The sequence below is a fragment of the Triticum dicoccoides genome, chromosome 2B, assembly GCF_002162155.2.
Source record: "Triticum dicoccoides isolate Atlit2015 ecotype Zavitan chromosome 2B, WEW_v2.0, whole genome shotgun sequence".
Lineage (NCBI taxonomy): Eukaryota > Viridiplantae > Streptophyta > Magnoliopsida > Poales > Poaceae > Triticum > Triticum dicoccoides.
In genome coordinates, this window is record NC_041383.1 from 338,129,588 (window position 1) to 338,140,502 (window position 10,915).

The window sequence follows — 10,915 nt, forward strand, 5'->3', positions numbered from 1 at the left end:
CTCTATTAAGCGAACACCTTCTGTTACTTGCTCCAAGTAGTGCTCGGCCGGATCCTGGCCTCCCGCCAGATTCTGGGTCGCAATGATGGTGGCCTCCAATCTGTCCAATATGCTTTAACGCGGGCAAGAGCCATCCGTGCACCCTCTATGCACGCTGACCTCTTCAGGGCATCGATCTGCGATACGGCACCAAGGAATTGCTGCACTAAACCAAAATAACTGTCCGGCTTAGGCCCCTTCGGCCATAAATGGTCTATTAGATGGTGTCCGAACACCTTACTTGTGGTCCGAAGAATAACTTACACATCCCTTCGAGCGTGACGTCGAAGAAGTGCAGAATAGTCCGCGGACCTTCCGGATTGAACTCCCACATCCGGAGAGGCCGGCGTTTGCATGGCAAGATCCGTCGGACTAGCATTACCTGAATTACGCTTACAAGGCTGATGTCCCTCTCAAGACGCTCCCATATGCGGCTCTGCAGCGTTGGTACATCATTAGCAGGCCGCCACTCCCGTCCTATGTTGTCCCATGACGCCAGTTGAGGCAGAGGGACAGAACGGAAGTCGGGGCAGCCACCCACTTTATGCCTCTGGGAGCCGTGATGTAAAACCACCTCCGCTGCCATAGATCGGACACCTCCGGGAAGGAGCCCTCTGGCCATGGGGCATCGGCGTTCCTGCTTATTACAACACCTCTGCACTCCGTGTGTCACCCCTCAATCATCTTCGGCTTCACATTGAAGGTCTTGAGCCATAAGCCGAAGTGCGGGGTGACGTGGAGAAAAGCTTCACACACAACGCTGAACGACGAGATATGAAGGATGGCATCCGGAGCTAGATCATGAAAATATAGCCCATAGTAGAACATGATCCCTCTCACGAAGGGATCAAGAGTGAAGCCTAAGCCGCGGAGGAAGTGAGAAACAAATACGACGCTCTCATTGGGCTCGGGAGTAGGGATAATCTGCCCTGGAACATGGAGCCTGTGCCTAATGTCGGCGATCAAGTATCCGACCTCCCTAAGCTTCGCGATATCCTCCTCTGTGACAGAGGAGGCCACCCACCGGCCTTGAAGGTTGGATTCGGACATGATTGAAGATCCGGAGGGATTAAGCTTGAGCTTCAGGTGTTGGAACTCGAGATGCGAAAAGGCGCAAGCGTGGTAGAAAAGAGGGATAGGCCTCGGCCCCTCTATAAAGGGGGTGAATATCATGCGTCCTCAGCGTAACCGTTTGGGGCTTACCTTAAAAACACGGAGTCATACCAACAGTCATCGTGAGGTTGCGCACGCCTGTATTGATGGAAGATCCCGCGATAAGGGGAACACGATCTCTGCTTTGGCAAGGCATGCCAATAAAACTGCCTCGCAACGAGTATCGAGGCAGGCCAAGAAAAACCGGTTCATATTGGACCAGACCACGGCGTAAGAGCACACATTACAAAAATTGCCAGCAGATCAGATTTATGAAGTGCTATGCTCCCTACGGAGGTGTGCGGAAATTGTCTCGCAAAGCTGGACACAATCCTCAATCTACGTTGGGGTACTCGGAGATGGAACCCGCCTTGCAATGCCGAAGACAAACTGCACACCGGACTCATCGTCATTGAAGCCTGGTTCAGGGGCTACTGAGGGAGTCCTGGATTAGGGGGTATCCGGACAGCCGGACTATATACTTTGGCCGGACTATTGGACCGTGAAGATACAAGACTCCTCATCCCGTGTCCGGAGGGGACTCTCCTTTGCGTGGAAGACAAGCTTGGCGATCCGGATATTAGATTTCCTTCTTTGTAACCGACTCTGTATAAACCCTAACCCCCTTCGGTGTCTATATAAACCGGAGGGTTTAGTCCTTAGAGGGGACAATCATAATCATCATAGGCTAGCTTCTAGGGTTTAGCCTCTACGATCTCGTGGTAGATCAACTCTTGTAATACTCATATCATCAAGATAATTCAAGCAGGAAGTAGGGTTTTACCTCCATCGAGAGGGCCCGAACCTGGGTAAAACATCGTGTCCCTTGCCTCCTGTTACCATTAGCCTTAGACGCACAGATCGGGACCCCCTACCCGAGATCCGCCAGTTTTGACACCGACAATAGTGCCAAGTGCCAGTTGCTGTTTTCTGCATGTTTTTTACATCGCAGGAAATCAATATCAGACGGAGTCCAAATGCCACGCCAATTTATGATGATTTTTTATGGACCAGAAGGAAGAAGTTGGGCCCTGGTTGCACCTGGGGGAGTCCTGAGGAGGGGACAACCCACCAGGGCGCGCTAGGAGACCCAGGCGCGCCCTGGTGGGTTGTGCCCACCTCGGGTGCCCCCTGGACCGCCTCTTTGCTCTATAAATACCCCAATATTCCAGAAACCCTAGGGGAGTCGACGAAATTTTCATCCAGCCGCCGCAGAGTCTAGAACCACCAGATCCAATCTAGACACCATCATGGAGGGGTTCACCACTTCCATTGGTGCCTCTCCGATGATGCGTGAGTAGTTCTTTGTAGACCTTCGGGTCCGTAGTTAGTAGCTAGATGGCTTCCTCTCTCTCTTGATTATTAATACAATGGTCTCTTGGAGATCCATATGATGTAAGTCTTTTGGCGGTGTGTTTGTTGGGATCTGATGAACTTCAAGTTTATGATCAGTTATATCTTTTTATATCCATGAAAGTTATTTGAGTTTCTTTGATCTCTTATATGCGTGATTACTTAGCCTCGTATTTCTTTTCCGATATTTGGGTTTTGTTTGGCCAACCTGATCTATTTATCTTGCAATGGGAAGAGGTGCCCGGTAGTGGGTTCGATCTTACGGTGCTTGATCCTAGTGACAGAAAGGGAACCGACACGTATGTATTGTTGCTACTAAGGATACAAAGATGGGATCCATATCTGCCACAATAGATAAACGGATCTTGTCTACATCATGTCATCGTTCTTATTGCATTACTCCATTTTTCCATGAACTTAATACACTAGATGCATGCTGGATAGCGGCCGATGAGTGGAGTTATAGTAGTAGATGCAGGCAGGAGTCAGTCTACTAATCTTGGACGTGATGCCTATGTAATGATCATTGCCTGGATATTGTCATGATAATTTGAAGTTCTATCAATTGCCCAACAATAATTTGTTCACCCACCGTTTGCTATCTTTCTCGAGAGAAGCCACTAGTGAAACCTACGACCCCCGGGTCTTCTTTCTCATATATTTGCCTTGCGATCTACTTTTTCCTTGCGTTTATTTTCATATCTATTGAACCAAAAAATACAAAAATAACTTGCCTCAATTTATTTGTTCCGTGATCTATTTATCCCATCTACAAATTTACCTCATGTCCTTTGCCTATCTTGAGGCGTCGACGCCCCCAAAGGGATTGACAACCACTTTAACATGTCGGGTTGCGAGGTGTTGTTCTTTGTGTGCAGGGGCTGTTTACGTTGTGTTGCTTGGTTCTCCTACTAGTTCGATAACCTTGGTTTCATATCTAAGGGAAATACCTACCTCCGCTGTGTTGCATCACCCCTTCCTCTTTGGGGAAATACCGACGTTTCTGGCGCCGTTGCCGGGGAGGATCTTCAACATATCCAGGTTCCTAATCACAAATCTCATCTCCTTGCAATTTACATTATTCGCCATTTTCCTCTCGTTTTCCTCTCCCCCACTTCACAAAAATTTGTCGTGTCATTTGCCTCTCTTTTTCTGTTCGCCGTTTTCTTGCCAGATCTGTTTTTGAGTGCAATCTTGTTGTGTGGTCATCATGACTCAAGAGAACACCAAACTATGTCACTTCTCAAATACCAATAACAATGATTTTATTGGCACTCCGCTTGCTCCTCCCGCCACTAGTGCGGAGACTTGTGATATTAATACTGCTTTGCTGAATCTTGTTATGAAAGACCAGTTCTCCGGTACTCCTAATGAGGATGCCACATCCCATATTAATACCTTCGTGGAATTATGCAATATGCAAAAGAAAAAAGATGTGGCCAATGATGTGGTCAAGATGAAATTATTTCCGTTTTCTTTGCGTGATTCTGCAAAAAATTGGTTCTCTTCTTTGCCTCGCAATAGTATCGACTCTTGGAATATGTGCAAAGATGCTTTTATCACTAAGTATTTTCCTCCCGCATAAATTATTTCCCTTAAAACCCAGATCATGAATTTCAAGCAACTTGAACATGAGCATGTTGCACAATCTTGGGAAAGGATGAAAATGATGCTAAGGAATTGCCCAACTCATGGGTTAAATCTTTGGATGATCATACAAATTTTTTATGCGGGGTTGAATTTTGTTTCTCATAATCTTTTAGAATCTGCCGCGGGTGGTACTTTTATGGAAATTACCTTGGGTGAAGCCACCAAATTGCTTGATAATATTATGGCAAATTATTCACAATGGCATACTGAAAGGGCTCCTACTAGTAAAAAGGTTAATTCGGTTGAAGAAATTTCTTGTTTGAGTGAAATAGTTGACGCTCTTATGAAATTGGTTGCTAGTAAAAGTGCTCCTATTGATTTTAATGATATGCCTTTGTCTACTTTGATTGAGCAAAATAGTGATGCCATAGATGTGAATTTTATTTCTCGCAATAATTTCAACAACAATGCTTATAGAGGTAATTATAATCCTAGGCCTTTTTCTAGCAATTCTTCTAATAATTATGGTAATTCCTATGGAAATCAATCTTACAATAATAATAGGAATACCTCTGATCTTGAGAGCAATATTAAAGAATTTATCAACACACAAAAGGTTTTCAACATTTCCATAGAAGAAAAAATGAATAAGATTGATGATTTGTTTAGAAGTGTTGATATAATTGCTCATGATGTGGAAAATCTCAAGATGAAAATTTGTGTGCCTAAAGAAGATGATCCAATTAAAGCTCTTTATGTTTCTATGGATGAAAGTAAGAAAAGAACCGCTATGCTTAGAACTAAAAGAGAATTTTTAGAAAAAGCGTTTTCTAGTGATTTCTTTCGCAAAAGTGACGAAGATCTTAAAATTATTGGTGTTTCTTCTATTTATTCCTTGTTTAGTAAAATTAAGATTGATGAAAAAGGGACTGGAGAAGAGTCAACTTTAGGTAGAAGGCGTCCCAGTATTTTGGAGGGTGAAAATCTTGTTGAGAAAATTGATAAAAGTGGGTTTGAAGAGGTCAAAACTTTAACTAGTGATGTGCCCACTCTTTTGGATTACAAAGACTTAATTATGATAGTTGTTCTTTGATTGATTTTATTCCTTTTTTGTAATCCATGATAAATTCACCCCTGGCTTATGAACGAAATAAAGCTTTTACTAAACATATTGTTGATGCCATGATGAAAGCTTTTGAAGAAAAATTGGAATTAGAAGTTTCAATTCCTAGAAAATTGCATGATGAATGGGAACCTACTATCAAATTCAAGATTAAAAATTATGAGTGTTTTGCTTTATGTGACTTGGGTGCTAGTGGTTCTACTATTCCAAAATCTTTATGTGATGTGCTTGGTTTTACCGAGATGGAAGAATTCTCTTTAAATTTGCACTTAGCGGATTACACTATTAAAAAGCCTATGGGAAGAATTAATGATGTTCTTATTCTTGCAAATAGAAACTATGTGCCCATAGATTTTATTGTTTTTGATACTGGTTGCAATTCATCTTGTCCAATTATTCTTGGTAGACCATTTTTACGCACTATCGGTGCAGTGGTTGATATGAAAGAAGGCAATATTAAGTTCCAATTTCCTTTGAGGAAGGGTATGGAACACTTTCCTAGAACAAGAATTAAGCCACCATTTGAATAAATCATGAGGGCATCCTATGGATCTAGAACCAAAGATGACAAAACTTAGATCCTTTCTTTATGCCTACCTAAGGGCATAAAACTATAACGCTTGTTGGGAGGCAACACAATGAATAAAATTTATTTTTGATTTTTTGCTTTATGTTCTTGAGTGTTAGCACAATTATGCTATTTTTACGATTGTGTTTTTTGTGTTTTAATTAGTGTTTGTGCAAAGTAAAGTCTTTAGGATCTTCTGGGGTGATAGTTGTTTGATCTTGCTGAACAAGACAGAAACTTTGTGCTCACGAAAATAATTCTCATAAATAATAGAAAAGATATTTTTCCCTAATTATTTTTGAATAAGATTAATATACAAATTATTCTAGTCTTCCTAATTTGGTAGAAGTTTTGGATTTAGATAAGTATTCGAAAGTTCCATATTACTACAGATTCTTCTGTTTTGACAGATTCTGTTTTCTTTGTGTTGTGTGTTTATTTTGATGGCTCTATGATTTTCTTTGATGACTTTTTGCCATAGAAAAGTTGTAGTACAGTAGATATAATACAAAAACAAAATAATAATTGGTTTGACACAACACTTATAGTAGTGGTTTGCTTTCTTTTACTAACGGATCTCACAAGGGTTTTGTTGAGTTTAGTGTGATTGAAGTTTTCAAGTTTTGGGTTATCTTAGGATGGATGAAAGAACGACTAGTGCATATGCCCGTGGTTGCAACGGGAGATAAGAAAATATAAATTTAAGGTCAGTGAGAATTATATGTGCAAGCAAAATCCCGTGTGCACACAAAAAAGGAACATTCAGCTTCTCGGTTTCGCTGCGCGTGAAGGAATCGATCTGCTCTTTTTCCATTCATTGATCGAGGGAATTTAAGATTTTGTTACATCATCGTATGACAGAGAGTCCTTTCAATCCTTTCAATCGAGGGGATTTTAAGGTATCAAGTTTCTGAATATTCTAGAAAACATGAACAATTTTAAAAATCCAGAGCAATTTTTTGAAAACTGTGTAAAGTTTTGAAAAAAACAAACCAAATATGAAGGGACATCTTATAAAATTCACAATATTTTTTGAAAACATGAGTTTTTTTAAAAACATGAAATTATTTGAATTTGTGAACATTTTTTCAAAACAGGAACATGTATTGAAAATTCATAAGATTTTTAGAAAATGTGTATCTTTTATACACGAACATTATTTTTAATTGTGAAAATTTCACTAAAACATGAATATTTTTTGAATGTAGAGCATTTTTTTAAATGCCATTTTATTTTTAGAAATTTCAAACAATTTCTAAAAAAATGAAAAAATGGGAAACTTTTTGCAAGTTTTGAATATTTTTCAAAATAGCAACAAAATTTTGGAATTATGAAATTTTCAGAAAATTGTTTTCTGTAATTCTAAACGTTTATTGAGAATTTTAAATTTACAGAATAAATTCTAAAAGAAAAATAAACCTGGAAGGAAAAAGAGATAGGGGAAGGTTAGTAAAAATAGAAGTAAAACACAAAATAAAGAAAAAGGGCCAGCCCATTATAGGTTGTCCTATGAGAAATTTGGACTATTTATCGCCTAGTGCGAAAAATAGAATTTTCCCAGCTGCGTGGGTAGAAAAATAAGGGGCTTGCTTCGCTAGGCCACAGTGCGCGGCCCACATACAAAAATTCTTTTTCTAGCAATCTAATGCATAAAAATTTAGTACCACCTCGGATAGAATTTTTTTTATTTTTGGTGGTGAATGGATGAAAAAATTGACGAAACACACCTTGCTTTATTAGTAGGTATAGATATAGATAGATAGAAGAGCCTAAGCTTGGGGATGCCCCGGCATCCCAAGCTATTATCCAAGAATGAGCAACAAACTAAGCTTGGGGATGCCCCCCGAGTGGCATCCCCTCTTTCTTCTAACGACCGTCGGTATTTTACTCGAGGCTATATTTTTATTCGTCACATGATATGTGTTTTGCTTGGAGCATCTTGTATGATATGTGTCTTTGCTTGTTTTATTTTGTGTTTTAAGTCATCAATCCTTGTTGGACACACCTATTTGAGAGAGCTAAAATTATGTCATGACTTGTTAGAATTGATCTCTATGCTTCACTTAAATTTTTATGAGCAATGGACTTGCTCTAGTGCTTCACTTATATCTTTTTGTGCACGATGTGCTTAGTATTTTTGAAGAAATGCTCTCTTGCTTCACTTACATTTATTTGAGAGTTAGTAAAATTTTGAAGAAATTCTCTCTTGCTTCACTTAAATTATTTTGAGAGAAAGAAAATATGTTATGCTCATGATCTTCACTTATATTTGTTTGAGCTTGTGAAAAGCAACACATGAAAATTAGTCCCAAAGTGATAGATATCCAAGAAGGATATAGAAAGAAAGAAAAATATATGTCATGAAGATCATTGGACAAAATAAACTTGGTTCTTAGTAATAGTTTTGAGATATGATGATGTGATATGTGAGTTATGTTGATGAGTAATTGTGCTCTAGTAAGAATATTGATGTTAAGGTTTGTGATTCCCTATGCAAGCACGAAAGTCAATAATCATGCAATGAAAATTATATCCTACTTGTGGTGCATTATTCGGTGTTAATTATGCTTAATGCTTGCTTATGAAATTATTTGTTTCTTGGTTGGTTGCTTCTCAATCTTTTTGCTAGCCTTCATTTTCCACCAAGTATGACCTCTACTTATGCATCCAAAATCCTTTAAACCAGTTTTGCCACATGAGTCCACTATATCTACCTATATGCGGTATTATTTTGCCGTTCTAAGCAAATTTGCATGTGCCATCTCTAATTTTCAAAATAATTTTCTCTTTTGTGTGTTTGTTTCGCTCGCGGAACAGTAATGGGTAGCTAATATTTTCCATGCTATATGTGTTATTCTCATGACGAGTGTTTATTCACTTGTCATTGCATGGGAGTAAGGCAAAGGTACTGGGGATGCCCAGTCCCGAAATGCAAAAATGAATTTACTTTATGTCGTCAAATAATAAATTTCTTGGAAAGTGTTGGTATGGAGGGCACCCGTGGATACGGCTAGCCATGGAAACTGAAAGTTATGGTGGAGAAAGGAATAAACTTTATTTCCTGTTTGGGAGCCGCCTATGATATATCTAGCATGGAAAGTGTTGGGATGCTCCAAGTCATTTTCGTTGGTGGGATGGATACACCTCCCAAAATGTTTTCATCTCTATTTTTTCGCTTTAAGCTCTGGCACCTCTACAAATCCCTACTTCCCTCTGTGAAGGGCCTTTCTTTTACTTTATGCAATTTTTATTTTTGAATTGAGTCTCCATCCTCTCTTATAAAAGCACCAACTAGGAGGCAATATGATCGTACTTAAGTATTGGGTGTAGCTAATGTTCGAGTGTGTTTCATGAATGGATCAATGTTTGAGCATGATGGGCTAGGGATAACTTGTTTTAGCATTGATATTTTGCAAGACATGGTTGCTTGTTGATATGCTTGAGTATCTAAATCATTATGTCAAAACTAGACTATTGCTTTGAATCACATAAAAGTCCAAATGCCCATGCTATAAAGAAAAGAATATGATATGACATGATAAACAACACTCCACATCAAAAATTCTATTTTTATCACTTACCTACTCGAGGACGAGCAGGAGTTAATCTTGGGGATGCTGATACATCTCCAACGTATCTATAATTTTTTATTATTCCATGTTGTTTTATTATCAATCTTGGATGTTTATAATCATTATATAGTCATTTTATATCATTTTTTGGTACTAACCTATTGACATAGTGCCAGTTGTTGTTTTCTGCATGTTTTTTACATCGTAGGAAATCCATATCAGACGGAGTCCAAATGCCATGCCAATTTATGATGATTTTTTATGGACCAGAAGGAAGAAGTTGGGCCCTGGTTGCACCTGGGGGGAGTCCCGAGGAGGGGACAACCCACCAGGGCGCGCCAGGAGGCTTATGCGCGCCCTGGTGGGTTGTGCCCACCACGGGTGCCCCCTGGACTGCCTCTTTGCTCTATAAAACCCCAATATTCCAGAGACCCTAGGGGAGTCAACGAAAATTTCATCCAACCGCCGCAGAGTCCAGAACCACCAGATCCAATCTATACACCATCATAGAGGGGTTCACCACTTCCATTGGTGCCTCTCCAATGATGCGTGAGTAGTTCCTTGTAGACCTTCGGGTCCGTATTTAGTAGCTAGATGGCTTCCTCTCTCTCTCTCTCTCTTGATTATCAATACAATGGTCTCTTGGAGATCCATATGATGTAAGTATTTTGGCTGTGTGTTTGTTGGGATCTGATGAACTTCGAGTTTATGATCAGTTATATCTTTTTATATCCATGAAAGTTATTTGAGTTTCTTTGATCTCTTATATGTGTGATTAATTATAGCCTCGCATTTCTTCTCTGACATTTGGGTTTTGTTTGGCCAACTTGATCTATTTATCTTGCAATGGAAAGAGGTGCCTGGTTGTGGGTTCGATCTTACGGTGCTTGATCCCATTGACAGAAAGGGAACCAACATGTATGCATCGTTGCTACTAAGGATAAAAAGATGGGATCCATATCTGCTGCAATAGATAAACGGATCTTGTCTACATCATTTCATCGTTCTTATTGCATTACTCCATTTTTCCATGAAGTTAATGCACTAGATGCATGCTGGATAGCGGTCGATGTGTGGAGTAATAGTAGTAGATGCAGGCAGGAGTCAATCTACTAATCTTGGACATGATGCCTATGTAATGATCATTACCTGGATATCGTCATGATTATTTGAAGTTCTACCAATTGCCCAGCAGTAATTTGTTTACCCACCTTTTGCTATCTTTCTCAAGAGAAGCCACTAGTGAAACCTACGGCCCCCGGGTCTTCTTTCTCATATATTTGCCTTGCGATCTACTTTTTCCTTGCATTTATTTTCAGATCTATTAAACCAAAAAATACAAAAATACCTTGTTGCAATTTATTTGTTCCACGGTCTATTTACCCATCTACAAATTTACCTCACGTCCTTTGCTATCTCGAGGCGTCGTACCCCGAAAGAGATTGACAACCCCTTTAACACGTCGGGTTGCGAGGTGTTGTTCTTTGTGTGCAGGAGCTGTTTACGTTGTGTTGCTTG